The following is a 16,685-nucleotide window of genomic DNA, read 5'->3' as shown; positions in this document are numbered from 1 at the left end:
CGTTTATTGTTTTCTTCTTTGATGTACCTTTTTGTCTTTGTTTTCGTTTGTTATTCTGTTATGTGATATTTGTTAGAATTGTGGAAAACTTAATAATTTTTTAAAAAAAGAATAACATGTTATTACTGCTGTATATACATGAAAAGAACAATGCCATTGCTCCGATTCCAAAAGGATTCCAAATTCACGAAGAGTTTTGCGTTTTTGGCAGTCTCGCGCCCAAAAAGACTTTATACCTTGACAGTCACAAATCTTATGATGGTTGTGCTATAAGCAGATATTGGTGCATCTTCCTCATGAAATGGCACAAATTTATGAATTTGTCCCATTTCATGATTCTTCCCAGTGGGAAAATATCTCAATAATAAGTTGTGTTGAAGGGCTGTTTGCTAGGCTTGAAAATGTCTGTGATGGAGCAGTGCTTCCACCTGGTGGCAGGAAGGCAGAAAGACGTCTGCTGCTGCAGAGTCTGGACTTGGCAGAAGATGCAAAAATGAAACTGCCTCTGGAAGTTTGGGAGAAAGGTCATGCTAAAGACTATTTGTCTTTTGACTCTGAGAAGTGGGGCAGAAAATTCCAAACTGCTATGCACTGTGTGGAGAAATAATCTCTGTTGTCTGTCCCGAATTCACCACCATTGTGCCATTAAATGGACTCAGGTTCTGATATTATAAGAGTAAAGGGTAAAGGGACCCCTGACCATAAGGTCCAGTCGTGACCGACTCTGGGGGTTGTGGCGCTCATCTCGTTTTATTGGCCGAGGAAGCCGGCGTACAGCTTCTGGGTCATGTGGCCAGCATGACTAAGCCACTTCTGGTGAACCAGAGCAGCACATGGAAACACCGTTTACCTTCCCGCTGGAGTGGTACTTACTTATCTACTTGCACTTTGATGTGCTTTTGAACTGCTAGGATGGCAGGAGCAGGGACCGAGCAATGGGAGCTCACCCCGTCGCGGGGATTCGAACTGCCGACCTTCTGATCGGCAAGCCCTAGGCTCTGTGGTTTAACCCACAGTGCCACCCGCATCCCAATTATAAGAGTGGGATTAAGAAAAACAATACAGTGGTGCCTCGCAAGATGAAATTAATCCGTTCCTTGAGTCTCTTCGTCTAGCGGTTTTTTCGTCTTGCGAAGCAACCCTATTAGCGGCTTAGCGGATTAGCGCTATTAGCGGTTTAGCGGCTATTAAAGGCTTAGCGGCTATTAAAGGCTTAGCGGATTAGCGGCTAAAAGGCTATTAGCGGCTTAGAAAAAGGGGGGGGGGAGCGGAAAAAATTGGAACACTCGCACGACGTTTTCGTCTTGCAAAGCAAGCCCATAGGGAAATTCGTCTTGCGAAGCAGCTCAAAAATGGAAAACCCTTTCGTCTAGCGGGTTTTCCATCTTGCGAGGCATTCGTCTTGCGGGGCACCACTGTATTTCTAAACGATCCACTTTTTCTAGGTTACTAGGAAACCTATTTTCAGCCCAAGAGGCACATTTCTTTCTAGAAACCTTCTGGGGTCCACTTGCAAGTTGCGAGTGAGGTCAGAGGCTAAAGAGGGTGGAGCAATGAGTGTAAATTTTACTTTTGTGTAGGATCATAGAATTGTAGGGTTGGAAGGACCAGGAGGGTTATCTAGTCCAACCCCCTGCCGTGCAGGAATCTTTTGCCCAATGTGGGGCTCAAACCCACAACTCTGAGATTAAGAGTCTCATGCTCTACCAGCTGAGCTATGATTCAGGTATAGTAGTCTAGTTTCGACAAACATGGACCCAACCATCTCTGTCCAGCATCCAGGAAAGCAAGACACATGGTTGGAGTTTAAGGACACCTCCCAGCCTGGCAAGGAGTGTGAGAAGCAAGACCAAGGGCCACATAGAAAGATTTGGAGGGCCACTTTCAGCACTGAGCCTGAGGTTCAGGCCCTGCTTTACACCATGCATAATTTTATACACCTCAGTATTTAACTAGAACTTGGTTATTCTCAGTGAGCGGCCACTGGAACCATACAACACCGCTTTTAAAGGATCTACACTGTCTGCCAGTACGTTTCCAAGCACAATTCAAAGTGCTGGTGCTGACCTTTAAAGCCCTAAACGGCCTCGACCCATTATACCTGAAGGAGCGTCTCCACCCCATTGCTCAGCCTGGACACTGAGGTGCAGCTCCAAGGGCCTTCTGGTAGTTCCCCCAGTGCAGGAAGTGAAGCTATAGGAAACTAGTCAGAGGGCCTTTTCGGTGGTGGCACCCTCCCTGTGGAATGCCCTCCCATCAGATGTCAAACAGATGGGCAACTATCTGACTCTTAGAAGACAACTGAAGACAACCTTGTATAGTGGTACCTCGGGTTACAGACACTTCAGCTTACAGACTCTGCTAACCCAGAATAGTACCTCGGGTTAAGAACTTTCCTTCAGGATGAGAACAGAAATTGCATGGCGGCAGCACAGCAGCAGCAGGAGGCCCCATTAGCTAAAGTGGTACCTCAGGTTAAGAACAGTTTCAGGTTAAGAACGGACTTTCAGAACGAATTAAGTTCTTAACCTGAGGTACCACTGTATAAGGAAGTTTTTAATGTTTGATGTTTTATTATGTTTTTATATGTGTTGGAAGCTGCCCAAAGTGGCTGGGCAACCCAGTCGAATGGGTGGGGAATAATCATAGTCACAATCATAATCATAATCCACTATCTGCTCAACACTGAGCATCTAAACATATGGAGTTAGTTACTGTAAGTCTTTTAGTTACAGTATTTTTTGCTGTATAAGACTCACTTTTTCCCTCCTAAAAAGTAAGGGGAAATGTGTGTACGTCTTATGGAGCGAATGCAGGCTGCGCAGCTATCCCAGAAGCCAGAACAGCAAGAGGGATTGCTGCTTTCACTGTGCAGTGATCCCTCTTGCTGTTCTGGCTTCTGAGATTCAGAATATTTTTTTCCCTTGTTTTCCTCCTCCAAAAACTAGGTGCATCTTGTGGTCTGGTGCATCTTATAGAGCGAAAAATACGGTACTCCTCAAGCTGTGATTTCTTTTCACAGAAGGGCTCTTGGGTGACACCTCCATAATATGTCAACAAGAGCTACCTCTTTAAAATAGAATTTTGCCAGGGTGACATTCTAAGTTCAGGATGAGAAGGAGTCATCCGAGTGACACGTTGCTGGGCTGGTTGCGCAACAGAGCATGACATGAGGTGTGCATTAAGTTATTTTAAGATGCACCGGCTCATCCAAAGGGATTATGGAGCTTTGACACAAAGCCAACTGACTCTCATGTCCGCAAGGTGAGATTACCTGATGATAACCACACCCCCTGGAGTGACTGCATGGATGCAATTACATAAAAAAGCCTTTTATTAACAGGGGAAAGTACCAAACCTTCCCTGGGAGAACACAAAGTTCATTGTTCCCCGCCTTGGCTGTGTGACTCACACTTTGACACTGAGAGGGATCTCCAGTACTGTATTGTACCAAGGCATGTATATGCTTGGGGAATTTAATAATAGGTCTCTCTAAAGATTCACGAAATTAAAAGACGCCTGCTTCTTGGGAGAAAAGCAATGACAAACCTAGACAGCATCTTAAAAAGCAGAGACATCACCTTGCCAACAAAGGTCCGTATAGTTAAAGCCATGGTTTCCCCAGTAGTGATATATGGAAGTAAGAGCTGGACCATAAAGAAAGCTGATCGCTGAAGAATCTATGTTTTTGAATTATGGTGCTGGAGGAGACTCTTGAGAGTCCCAGGGACTGCAAGAAGATCAAACCTCTCCATTCTGAAGGAAATCAGCCCTGAGTGCTCACTGGAAGGACAGATCTTGAAGCTGAGGTTCCAATACTTTGGCCACCTCATGAGAAGAGAAGACTCCCTGGAAAAGACCCTGATGTTGGGAAAGATGGAGGGCACAAGGAGAAGGGGATGACAGAGGACAAGATGGTTGGACAGTGTTCTTGAAGCTACCAGCATGAGTTTGACCAAACTGCGGGAGGCAGTGGAAGACAGGAGTGCCTGGCGTGCTCTGGTCCATGGGGTCACGAAGAGTCGGACACGACTAAACGACTAAACGACTAAATGACTAAACAACAACAAAAGATTTTTATTGGAACAATGGCAGGACAGATTACTACAGCTCAGGCTGTTGGAAATAAATTACTGCATTTCATTACCACAGGGCGGATGGGGTGGGGGCAGAAGGTAGACTGAGATCTAGCGCAAGATCTCTTGAGCGATTTGCAGTAGATGAGCACGAGTTTCCCAATTCCCAATTGCTTACCAATAGCAGCAACAAAATGTCTGTTCCCTTCCACCCTAAAATTTAACTGTGGAAATGAAAGAAAGGTTGGGGCGACCTGGGCTGTGTGTGGGGAAGGGGGGGGGGGAAATAACACATTTGCAGCCAGATGTTGCAGAATATATATAATACACTCAGAGACATATAAAAATCTGCTTAATTCCAGGACTGCCATAATAACTCAGAGACACCTTTTCTCCTTCCGTGGGAGGGTGACCGTATAATAAAGATAAATTGGGGGTTCAAAGGAGGAGGGGGAAAAAAACCTTCTTCCTGTGTAGCTCAAACTAAAGAATGCATATTTTTTTTCTTGGATAGCAAGTCCTTCCAAACAAAATAATTCACTGTCCTTCTGACTCTCTCTCTCTCTCTCTCTCTCTCTCTCTCTCTCTCTCTCTCTCTCTCTCTCTCTGCTACCCGAACAGTGCAAAGTTATTTTGACACATTCATGCCCTCCACATGTCAAATACTCTTTCGAAGCAGCCTGTTCCTGCCTAGGAGAGTGTGGGGAAATAACTTTGAGCTTCTCTGCCGGTGTGCATGTTGGCTTCTTGTGTTTTTCTTGATGGAGGTGATCTGTCTCGGAACGTTCCTCTGGTTTGGCAAGAACGCCAAATTATAGCGCCGCAAGTCCAGGCAGTGTTTGTTGACTTGCACAGAGGGTGTTGCTTCATGTGTGGGAGTGCGGACGGGGAGTTTGCCAGTTAAATAAAAGGCATCATTAGGGACATAGCTTGCTTTTTGCAACTGCGTTTTAGGTGGTGGGGGGCAGGAGGATTTGTTTCTCTAAGCCAGTGTTTCCCAACCTTTTTTGGGCAAAGGCACACTTGTTTCATGAAAAAAATCTCGAGGCACACCACCATTACAGCCCCGTGACGTCAGCGCGCAGCGTCACGCCGGGAGGGACATGAATTGCTAGCAAATTACATAATCACCTCCTTGAGGGCTGGCTCATCTTCTCCGAAGGCAGAACCCCATTAATTAACAGGACAGACTCACACCATAGCCAAGACGAGGGGGGAAAACCTCAGTCATGCACAGTCATGCACATGTGGGGGCTAAATGAGGACGAAGACCGGGCAGAGAGCAGGGTTCAAATCACCCCACCTGGCCAGGACAATCCCTGGGTGCTCCCTTGGGCCACTCGCCTGACCCACCTCGCAGGGCTGTTGTTGCGAGGATAACACGGGGAGAACCACGCGCGCCCCCGGGAGCTCCTTGGAGGAGAAAGCGGGCGATGAATGCAATGCACGAAATATATGAGAGGCGACCAGGTTTTGCAGGTGAGGGGCCCCCGCCAGCCTCCGCTTCCAACACCCGGCGCACCGACGCCGAAGTTTCCCCCCGGGCTCGGCTCGGGGAGCAGCGCTGCTCCCCCCCGGCTCCCCTTCGCCCTCCCGGCTCTCTCTGCCGCCCACTGGGGACCCCCCTCACCTGCCAAGTCCGGAGCGCGGGTGGAAGTTGAATGCATGCATGCAGGGCGCCGCGTTGCCATTGCATTGCACTGCACTCCATGCAACGCCTGCACGCCTGCATTGCCTTGCACGCCCGCCAAGGGGTCTCCCCGCGGTCCGATGCGTCCCCTCCGGCGCGGATGCAGCATTGCAAAAATAAAAAACCCCCGACGCTGCCCTACCTGGGGGGCAGCCTCTGCCGCCGCCGCTCCGCCTCCGCGGGGATCCCCGGGCTCCATCCTGCCACCCGATCTCCGCGGGGGCGCAGGCAGGCTGCGCGGGGTCTGCGCGGAAGAGCCCCTGCCCACGTGGCCGCCGCCGCCGCGCTCATTCCATGGCCGGGAGAAGAGCGCTTCAAACAAAACGCCCGGCCCGCCAGGCCACGCTGGGAAACGTAGTTCGTGCACCCCGCGCGGGCGCGGAGCCCAAGGGCGAGGGGACTACGGATCCCGGCAGCCCCCGTGCCGGGGACGGAGGGGGAGAGGCCGGGTGCAGGGATGGAGGGACGGGTGGGCAAGCGAGTGAGTGAGTGGCAGCTGCCAAGCCTTGACCGAGAGCCAGGAAGGGCCTCCCCAGAGGAGGAGGAGGAGGGAGGCGCAGAGCGGGAGGGAGGGAGGGAACCCGAGTGGTCATCTAGTGACGGCACCCCAATCGAAAATTTGACTTAAAAAAAAAATCTTTCGAATTTTTTAATTTTTCCCGCGGCACACCAGGCAACATCTCGCGGCACACTAGTGTGCCGCGGAACAGTGGTTGGGAAACACTGCTCTAAGCTGTTACAGTTCTCGCTGCGTATTTCTTAACAGAGCTAAATGTTAAAAAAACTGGCTGACAATGAGCTAAATAATTCCCAAGTCCCATTACTATGACCAACAAAATCATAGAATTGTAGAGTTGGAAGGGACCACGAGGGTCATCTAGTCCAACCCCCTGCAATGCAGAAATCTCAACTAAAGCATCCATGACAGACGGCCATCCAACCTCTGTTTGAAAACCTCCAAGGAAGGAGAGCCCACCACCTCCTGAGGAAGACTGTTCCGCTGTTGAACAGCGCTTACTGCCAGAAAGTTCTTCCTGATGTTTAGTCTGAATCTCCTTTCGTGTAACCCGAAGCCATTGGTTTGGGTCCTACCCTCCAGAGCAGGAGAAAACAAGCTTGCTCCATCTTCCGTGTGACAGCCCTTGAATTATTTGAATATAGCAATCATGTCTTGTCTTTCTCAGGCTAAATATACCCAACTCCCTCAACCGTTCCTCATGAGGCTTGGTTTCCAGACCCTTGATCATCTTGGTCACCTTCCTTTGCAGACGTTCCAGCTTGTCAATACAGTGGTACCTCAGGTTAAGAACCGAATTCGTTCTGGAGGTCCCTTCTTAACCTGAAACTGTTCTTAACCTGAGGTACCACTTTAGCTAATGGGGCCTCCCGCTGCCACCACGCCGCTGCCACACAATTTCTGTTCACATCCTGATGCAAAGTTCCTAACCCGAGGTACTATTTCTGGGTTAGCGGAGTCTGTAACTGTAACTATTTCTGGGTTAGCAGAGTCTGTAACCCGAGGTACCACTGTACCCTTCTTAAATAATAGCACCCAGAACTCCTTGGCAGGGGGTTGGACTCGATGGCCCTTGTGGTCTCTTCCAACTCTATGATTCTATGGACACAGTATTCCAGGTGTCACAAAATAGTGAGCAAGCTTTTTTTAGGCTGTTAAGAGTTCTTCATCAGACTGAATGTTACACAAGAGACAATAGGAAGTTTGAAAGAAGCTGGCTTGCTGTTGAAGCCAGAATGTCTTCAAAAGTAAAAAATCATAACTGTTGTATAGACTTAGAAAGGGTGTGGTGTATACAGGGTCTGGCTATGGAGATTGTCATAAAGAGCACCTGTATCTCAGAATTTTCAGTTACATCACTATATAGAGTTCCCATAAATAAACACCCCACAACTTGGCCTGGCTCAGTCCGACTTGGATCAATTTCACTGCGGAGAGCAGAACTGAGGAATAACCTTCTATTAAACTTCTGAGAGGGGGTGAACTCCCATGCAGAATTGCCTTATTTCCTGAAAATCATTCTGTGACCAAAGGATCTCTTCAGCAAATGTACTGCTTTGAAAGGAGGCTCTGTGTGAAACCTGAAATTAACTTAAAATCTAACAAAGTAGGCCTATTGCTATAAAAGCTCACATTGCAATAACCAGTTGGGCTTCAACCCTATGGGTATTTGGGCATGCATTTGGAATCAATGGGGTTTAAGCAGCCTAACTATGCGGCCACATGGGAGGGGGGGGACCCAGCTATAAATAAGTCCAAAATTAGAACAACAATACCCCCCAAAAAACCCCTTATGGAAAAACACACATAAAAATTTATTGCTCTCTGGTGCCATCTGGTGTTGCATGTTTAAAGTGCATTCAAATGATTGTTTCTCTACTAATGTAGCTGAGTCCTATACTTTGGTTTTAAGTAGAGTATACTCAGACACAGAATAATAAGTGCTTTGTGCCTATTAAATGGAGAGCTACCATTCTACCCGCTGATACTGCCATGGATGTACAGGTGAAACTCAAAAAATTAGAATATTGTGGAGAAGTTCATTTATTTCAGTAATTCAACTTAAAAGGTAAAACTAATATATGAGATAGACTAATGACATGCAAAGCGAGATATATCAAGCCTTTATTTGTTATAATTGTGATGTTTATGGCGTACAGCTGATGAAAACCCCAAATTAACAATCTCAGAAAATTAGAATATTAAATGAAATCAGCAAAACAAGGACTGCAAATAGAGAAATATTGGACCTCTGAGAAGTAGAAGCTGATGACATGGCTCCCCAAATCAACACAGACTGTGGAAACTTCACATTGAACTTCAAGCATCTGGCACTGTGTGCCTCCCCATTCTTCCTCCAGACTCTGGGTCCTTGGTTTCCAAATGAGATGCAAAAGCTGCTCTCATCAGAAAAGAGATTTGGGGAGCCATGTCATCAGCTGGTGTTGGTCCACTGTGCTTCATTAATTCCAGGGTCAACGTAGCTGTCTACCAGGAGATTTTGGAGCACTTCATGCTTCCTTCCACAGACGAGCTTTATGGGGATGCTGATTTCATTTTCCAGTAGGACTTTGGCACCTGCCCACACTGCCAAAAGTACCGAAACCTGGTTCAATGGACATGGGATTACTGTGCTTGATTGGCCAGCAAACCCGCCTGACCTGAACCCCATAGAGAATGTATGGGGCATTGCCAAGAGAAAGATGAGAGACATGAAACCAAGCAATGCAGAAGAGCTGAAGGCTGCTATTGAAGCTTCCTGGTCTTCCATAACACCTCAGCAGAGCCACAGGCTGATAGCATCCGTGCCACACCGCATTGAGGCAGTAATTGATGCAAAAGGGGCCCAAACCAACTACTGAGTACATGTGCATGCTTCTACTTCTCAGAGGTCCAATATTGCTCTATTTGCAGTCCTCGTTTTGCTGATTTCATTTAATATTCTAATTTTCTGAGATTGTTAATTTGGGGTTTTCATCAGCTGTACGCCATAAACATCACAATTATAACAAATAAAGGCTTGACATATCTCGCTTTGCATGTCATGAGTCTATCTCATATATTAGTTTCACCTTTTAAGTTGAATTACTGAAATAAATGAACTTTTCCACAATATTCTAATTTTTTGAGTTTCACCTGTAGTGTGGTAGGTTGTGAAAATGCTGAACCTAATGGGGGAAATCTATCTGGTTTGCCAGACTATGTCTTATGGCTACTGCACACAGCAATAGAATGAGTGTTCAGTCTGTAAGAAATGGAAAATTGAACCTAGTAGGGCATTTCTGGCTCAATGTTAATTTCATTGAATGGCTTAAGTAAAGAAGAGGTAGAAAATTGGGTTGCTTTCATTACTGTATTTGCAGCTACTAACCACACATTTGGGAGAATGGAGAGTATCTTTCTTTAGTGGAGCAAATGATTTCACCCGCCATTTTATTTACCCAGAAGGCTGTACATGTTGCTCCAGGGCTTTTTTCCCAGCCAGAACTTGCTGGAACTCAGTTCTGGCACCTCTCAGATGGGCGCCATTGCCATTATAAGAGAACAATATTCATTATAAGAGAACAGTGTTCGAAGTGAGTTCGGACACCATTTCCCCCTAGAAAAATAGCATTGTGTTGCACCATTCTGGGAGGAAAGTGACAACCACCAAAAAGGTAATTGCAAGTGACAGCTGCCATTTTGTGTGTATGGTGGCTGCAATTTTCCACAAAGAATTAGGTGGAACAATCCAATATTTAGAGCATTCTGGGAAAATAAAGTAGCTACTGCCTAGAGAGGCATGGCTGCTGAAATTAGCTGCGCCGAGGATGTCAAAAAAACCCTCTGCCAATTTGAGTAACTAAATGAATAATAAAACAAATAATGAAAATGAATGGAATTACAATACAAACAATGTTTCTTGAATACCCCTGTAGAGCAGCCACCATCCTGAGGCTATTTCAAGTCGCTGTTATAATGTACAATTCCACTCCGCTCAGTAGCTGTGTCCTGGGGTTTGAACCCTGGAAAATTCTAGAACATGATGCCATTTGAAGGTTCCATTGAAATAAATGCTACCCGAGATTCCCAGGAACAGCTTTTCCAGATGATTTTTTGGAAGCGTATTCCATTCAAAAATTAAAAAAACAGGTTAGTGTTTTGGATTTTTGTTCTGTCTAGTATCTTGTCATGCTGGTGCTCGTCTGTTTTGGCTCCTGAACGCCGCAAACCCGGAAGTGAGTGTTCCGGTTTGCGAACGTTCTTTGGAACCTGAACATCCAAGGGGGATTCCACGGCTTCTGCAGCCAATCGGAAGCCGCACCTTGGTGTCCTAATGTTTTGGAAGTTGAACGGACTTCCAGAATGGATTCTGTTTGACTTCTGAGATACCATTGTATATAGTGCGAAACATTTTTTATTTGGACTATTGTACACTGCCCTAGAATGTTTTAAATAAATAAATACGTTCCATGAGTGGCTTCTGTACAATGGGATGTTAGGATATTTCCGTTCCACCTTAAAAGGGACCAGGCTTTGTGAGTCACAGAGTCTGCGTATTTCCTGTTCACAGGAAGTTTATGTTTTCTATTGCTTTCGTTTCTCTCTCGGTGCCTGAACACTGAAGCAGGCGGTCATGTTTTTTCTTTGTTCTGACCATCGCTGAATAAACTTAAATAATGCTCTCCTGCGTGCATCTTTTGCTGTGCATTATCTGCTGATAAGAGCGTACATCAGCTCTGGAATGTGGCAAGCTATTTCTGGAGCTCGTGTCGCTAATTGCTGATACTGCGTGTCTACGGGAGATCGATGGATGTCCGGAGGCGACGTGGGGCCATGATGGACTTTGTCTCCCTGGCAGTATCCCAACACGGAAGAAATAATAATAATAATAATAATAATAATAATAATAATAATAATAATTTTATTATTTATACCATGCACAAACCCCATCTTTAAGATAAAGCTTAAAAGGACCAAACTACGTTGGTGGGGCTCAGTGGAACTGGAATCTTCTTCCAAGATTCTGTGGTTGGGACCCACAATTACTACCCACCCAAGTATGTGGGTCATTACCCACATCTGGACTCCCATGAAAATCTGAATATGTGATATGTGAATAGACATCTAGTTAACTGGTTGGAGAGTATCAATCAATCAATCAATCAATCAATCAATCAATCAATCAATATTTATTATGGTCCAGAGACCCAACGAATTGTTACAAAGCAATGCACAATTCAGACAGCCTACCTCCAGGTTAAGCAAGCGTTTTGTTCAGACTTAAAGATAGGGATCATTGGTTCTTGCAACCACCGATAAAAACTTCACCACTGCTAATGTTCTAGCGTTTGTCCGGTCTTCCAATAGGAACCTGACATAGTGAGCCTCTGATTTTCCTGGAAAGGTACCAGTAAGGGTAATATCAGTTCAGCCCTGGCTTGCTCCTATTTCGCACAGTGCAGCAAAATATGTTTTATAGAATCGATGTCTTGAGCACACGAGCAAAGTCTGTCCTGGTAGGGAACTCCTCTCAACCTGCCATCCAACACTGCAGAAGGAAAGACGTTTAGTTTGGCTTTGGAGAATAACCTTCAATAATTTGGTACTGTCAGGTTTTTAATGTAAGGTGTTAACTTAAAGACATGCCCATATTGTACTGGTTGGAGAGGATAATCCTTAGTATACATTCTAGTAGTTTGACCTAAGGGCATTTTATTAAATTTATTTACCTCACCTTTTTTTTTAAAATAAAAAAATGAGATTGATTAGTTTTGGGTTCCTAGGGCAATGCTTTCATGAAATGTACATACATTGTGGGGGCGGGGGAAGAGAAGGCACAATGTTTCTCAAACTGAAAAATGCGACCCCACTGGCTTAGAGGGTCATGACTAAGGCTCTATTTTAAAACGTTTTAATTTCCTTTTCTTTCCAGGCTTGGACTTAGAATAGAAATGCAAAAGCCTGCACTCTCGTGGCAACCCCCTTTTTCCTGTCGTGATTCACAGCTTATTTTATGATCGGTCTGGAGGGTGGCGGTAGGGAAACAACTTGGAAATATCTGTTTTTTTATTGACTGATTTGCACACACAAAAAGCTAAGGAGTTGGTGCTGTTTTTTAAATGCTGTGCACAGATGATCTGCTAACCACATTTTGAAATATCGTAGAATCATCCAACTTCTGCTTAAAAACCTCCAGTGAAGGAGAGTCCACCACCTCTCATGGAAGTACGTTCAACTGTCAAACAGCTCTTACCATCAGAAAGTTATTCCTGATGTTCAGCCAGAATCTCCTTTCTTGTAACTTCTCCCTCACATAGAGGAGGGAGAAAGGTTGTTTTCTGCTGCTCCAGAGAAGCGGACATGGAGCAATGGATCCAAACTACAAGAAAGAAGATTCCACCTAAACATTAGGAAGAACTTCCTGACAGTAAGAGCTGTTCAACAGTGGAATTTGCTGCCAAGGAGTGTGGTGGAGTCTCCTTCTTTGGAGGTCTTTAAGCAGAGGCTTGACATCCATATGTCAGGAGTGCTCTGATGGTGTTTCCTGCTTGGCAGGGGGTTGGACTCGATGGCCCTTGTGGTCTCTTCCAACTCTATGATTCTATGAACTTGAATCCATTGGTTCAGGTCCTGGCCTCCAGAGTAGAAGAAAACAAGCCTTGTGGCAGCCCTTGAGATGTTTGACGATGGCTATCATATCTCCGCTCAATCTCTTTTCCAGGGTAAACATACCCAACTCACTCATAAGTTTCCAGACTCTTAATCTTCTCGGTCACCCTCATCTGCACACATTTCATCTTAAAGCCTATTTCTGTGCAAAAGTACTGTGGAATAATTGGTAACGTAGTTCAAAGGTCGGCAATGTGGTGTGTCTCCTCCCCCGATGTTGCTGGACTGCAGCTCCCAGTACCCCTCACCAATTGACATGCTGGCTTGGGTAGATGGAAAGTAGAGTCCAGAAACATCTGGAAGGCACCATGTTGGCGAATATTGATCTCATCCATGCAAATCCCTTTCAAAGCTTCGGAAAAGTTGTGTTTGTAATGATTGTTGTTGTTGTTTAGTCGTTTAGTCGTGTCCGACTCTTCGTGACCCCATGGACCAGAGCACGCCAGGCACTCCTGTCTTCCACTGCCTCCCGCAGTTTGGTCAAACGCATGCTGGTAGCTTCGAGAACACTGTCTAACCATCTTGTCCTCTGTTGTCCCCTTTTCCTTGTGCCCTCAATCTTTCCCAACATCAGGGTCTTTTCCAGGGTGTCTTCTCTTCTCATGAGGTGGCCAAAGTATTGGAGCCTCAGCTTCAGAATCTGTCCTTCCAGTGAGCACTCAGGGCTGATTTCCTTCAGAATGGATAGGTTTGATCTTCTTGCAGTCCATGGGACTCTCAAGAGTCTCCTCCAGCACCATAATTCAAAAGCATCAATTCTTTGGCAATCAGCCTTCTTTATGGTCCAGCTCTCACTTCTATCACTACTGGGAAAACCATAGCTTTAACTATACGGACCTTTGTTGGCAAGGTGATGTCTCTGCTTTTTAAGATGGTAATGATTAGGGCCACCTAAAATGTCACAAAGCATTGAGCATGCTTTCAAGTTTTCCATCCATAACTCACTCTTCATCAGGCTTGGTGGTAAGCTGTAAATACAGACAGGCAGGCAGACAGACAGACAGACATATCTCAGAACCACAATACCTCAAGGAGTGCCTCTTTCTGTAGGAACCTGCCCAGTCCCTGAGATCATCTTCTGAGGCCCTCCTTCATGTGTCTCCTCCTCGAGAGGTCCAGAAGGTGGCAACACGAGAACTGGCCTTCTCTGCAGTGGCCCCCTGTCTGTGGAATGCTTTCCCCAGGGAAGTTTGCCTGGCGCCTTCATTATACACCTTTAGAAGCCAAGCAAAAACGTTCCTTTTTAACCAGACCTTTGGCTGATCTGATTTACATCCTTTGCCCTTTTAAAATGCATTGGGGGGGGGGGAGCTATTGGGTTGTTGTTGTTCTTTAATTATGTATTTTGTGGTTTTAGATCTTGATTTTATTGTGTGAACTGCCCTGAGACCCCCAGGTATAGGGTGGTTTAATAATAATAATAATAATAATAATAATAATAATAATAATAATAGGCACATTTATGAAGAAAATAAAAGACTGGTGTTGATCAGCAAAGAAGAGGAGGAAGAGGAAGAAGAAAAATATGGTGCTGAAGGCCCAAACTGGACCAGGACTCCTGGAAGAGGAGATGGAGAGCTCCCTGTTGTCTTGACTTGGGGTGGACCCCCTGCACCTGCTGTCTGCATTTAAAGAAAACATTCTACTGGTGTGAATGGAAGCTTTCCTTCCAATGCAATCTGGATCGGGACTGCAGAGGGGGTCGTGATGGCAAAGGGTTCAAGCCCCCATTTCCCACACCAGGGTGCTGATCTGTATCAAGGGGCCTGCTGTCTAGTTACTACCCAAAATGTAAATTGTGGGTGGTGTGAAGGACATCTCATCAAGTTTTGCAGTGGTCTTAGCAGTTGGGTGTGAGACAGGGGTCGGCAAGGCTTACCTTGCCTGGGCCGGTTCACTGCCAAAGAGCCCCCTCCGTGGGCTGGCGCACGCTCGCGATTTCTGACCTCTGTGCAGACGCGATGTTCGGCACTGTGGAAGCGAGTCCCTGCGCCGTGCCGGTTTAGCGCAGTGTGCGAGGACTCGCCAAGCGAGTGGCTTGGTTCGGGGGTGGCTCGTGGGCCGGTAAAATGACCCCCATGGGCCGCTTGTGGCCTATGGGCCTTAGGGTGCTGACCCCTGGTGTGAGATATTGCTTCTCTTTGGATGCCCGGATTCTTCCAAACTGTTCATAAAGTACCAGGACCAGAGAGCTTTCATATTTCAGTGGTATCTCGGGTAAAATACACTTCAGGTTACATACGCTTCAGGTTACAGACTCCGCTAACCCAGAAATAGTGCTTCAGGTTAAGAACTTTGCTTCAGGATGAGAACAGAAATTGTGCTCCGGCGGCGCAGGCAGCAGCGGGAGGCCCCATTAGCTAAAGTGGTGCTTCAGGTTAAGAACAGTTTCAGGTTAAGTACGGACCTCCGGAACGAATTAAGTACTTAACCCGAGGTACCACTGTACTTGAGAGAGGAGGCTTTTCAATGAAATTGCGCCACATATTCAGCAGCCAGTCTTCCAGCAAACACTATCCCAGTTGTGCATATCAAGTGATGCAGGCGTTTGTGGGAGCTGGCATTCATAAAAGGGAAGAACGCGATCCGATAACGTAGCTAAATGTGGATGAGCCCCAACTCTCGTCCATGTGTGAGCACACTTTCCCTCGTTGTTTAGAAGAAGGACAGGCAATCTATCAGTCACAAAAGCATGTTCTTCAGACTTTTTTTTGTTTGCTTTGAAAACTATACAGGGCAGAGATTTGAGGTCAGGTTTATGGTGCTATTGCTTGAGAAATAGATTAGAATTTGCAGCTGTAAAGATGGGAAGGCTTGGCTGTTTAAAAATCACCTGGTTTCTCCTGTGCCACCTGCTTTTGTAGCTTAAACTGCAGTTACAAACAACATGTCTCCTGGAATAGTGAGCAGAAATACAATTTCACGTCTCCTTTTTCTGCCATTTGTGTTGGTGTTAGTTTATACATTACATTTGGCCCGCAAACTGTGCCATTAATCATACGTGCGCAGGCCTGATGAACTGCAAATACAGCACAAAATGCATTTGAAAAGGCATTCTGTTTTATTTGTTTTGGTACCTCCCTGCCCTCTCAATTTTTCATTTTTGAGTTATGATCATTTCTGGCTGGTTCAATTAGCAGTAAATAGCTGTTCGCAGTGCAGTGTTGTAATGGGAAGTGAGGTTAGAGTTTAATGGCTACCATAAGTTTGAACAGTGTTAAAACAGCCATCCTGTTTAGTTGAGCGCTACAATTGGGGCTCTGTCTTTCAGAACTTCACTTGGTACATTAAAGAGGCAATGCCCTGATTTTGCTGCTAAGAAATTTTATTACTTTCCCTGGGCTGCTCTGTTAATTTTGAGCAGGAATGGCCGTGTGAGGCTGGGCAAAGGAGAGATTAACCCTTATTAACTGTTGCCTGTTCCTGAAAGGTGTTTGAGATCACTTTCCATTGGTACCCTGTGAATTCTTTTTGTTTTGCTTTTGTGGTCAGCTAGAAACTTGTATGTATATACCAACATACTTCAGCTATGTAACGTTATATGCTTGAGAGCCACAATCCAGGGATGCTGCTGAATTTGAAAGGGCCTTTTCCGTGGCAGCTCCCCATTTGTGGAATGATATCCCCAGGGAGGCTTGCTTGGTGCCTTCATTGCATATTTTAGGCACCAGGCAAAAAATATTCCTTTCCTCCCAGGCCTTTGGCTATTTAAATAATCGAGAAAAGACTCTATGTATGAGACAACAGCAGC

The 16,685-nt window shown here is 45.7% G+C and overlaps 1 protein-coding gene across 2 annotated transcripts in view; it reads left to right on the top strand.

Moving 5' to 3' along the window:
* The window catches only part of MYLK4 (myosin light chain kinase family member 4), a 797,874-nt gene that overhangs the window by 590,926 nt on the left and 190,263 nt on the right, over positions 1-16,685 (top strand). The gene's annotated exons all lie outside the window — the stretch shown is intronic.

Source organism: Podarcis liolepis (genome assembly GCF_965112155.1).
Source record: "Podarcis liolepis genome assembly, chromosome: 8".
NCBI classification, from domain to species: domain Eukaryota; kingdom Metazoa; phylum Chordata; class Lepidosauria; order Squamata; family Lacertidae; genus Podarcis; species Podarcis liolepis.
This window is presented reverse-complemented; position numbering and strand designations above follow the sequence as displayed.